A 385-nucleotide genomic window follows, 5' to 3' on the forward strand; every position below is an offset into this window, starting at 1 on the left:
ACTTCATTTCTGGTGTTTTCTTCATTTGAAAATGTATCTGAATGCTTAAGTCTGTGAATAAAAGTTTCTGAAAATATAACAACTGACTATATGAACAATGCTAGAAATGTATGCTGTTCAGGCACTGATGGAAAACAGTGTTAGCATACATAATAAAGAAAGCAAACTATCATATCAAGCCAGTTAAACTGCTGTAGGAGATGCCTCACTTCTAGTCCTGTATCCTTTCCTAATCCTCATAAAAAACTGTGATAGGTGGTCACGGATAGCATTTCTATAGCGTCCTTTCCATGCAAACTGATTCAGGATGGGTTCAAACAGACACTGACTTAAAACAATGTTAACAAAAGGTATTAAGAAAGCAAAGAGCAGCCATTTCAAGCCA

Source organism: Pygocentrus nattereri, chromosome 18 (genome assembly GCF_015220715.1).
Source record: "Pygocentrus nattereri isolate fPygNat1 chromosome 18, fPygNat1.pri, whole genome shotgun sequence".
Lineage (NCBI taxonomy): Eukaryota > Metazoa > Chordata > Actinopteri > Characiformes > Serrasalmidae > Pygocentrus > Pygocentrus nattereri.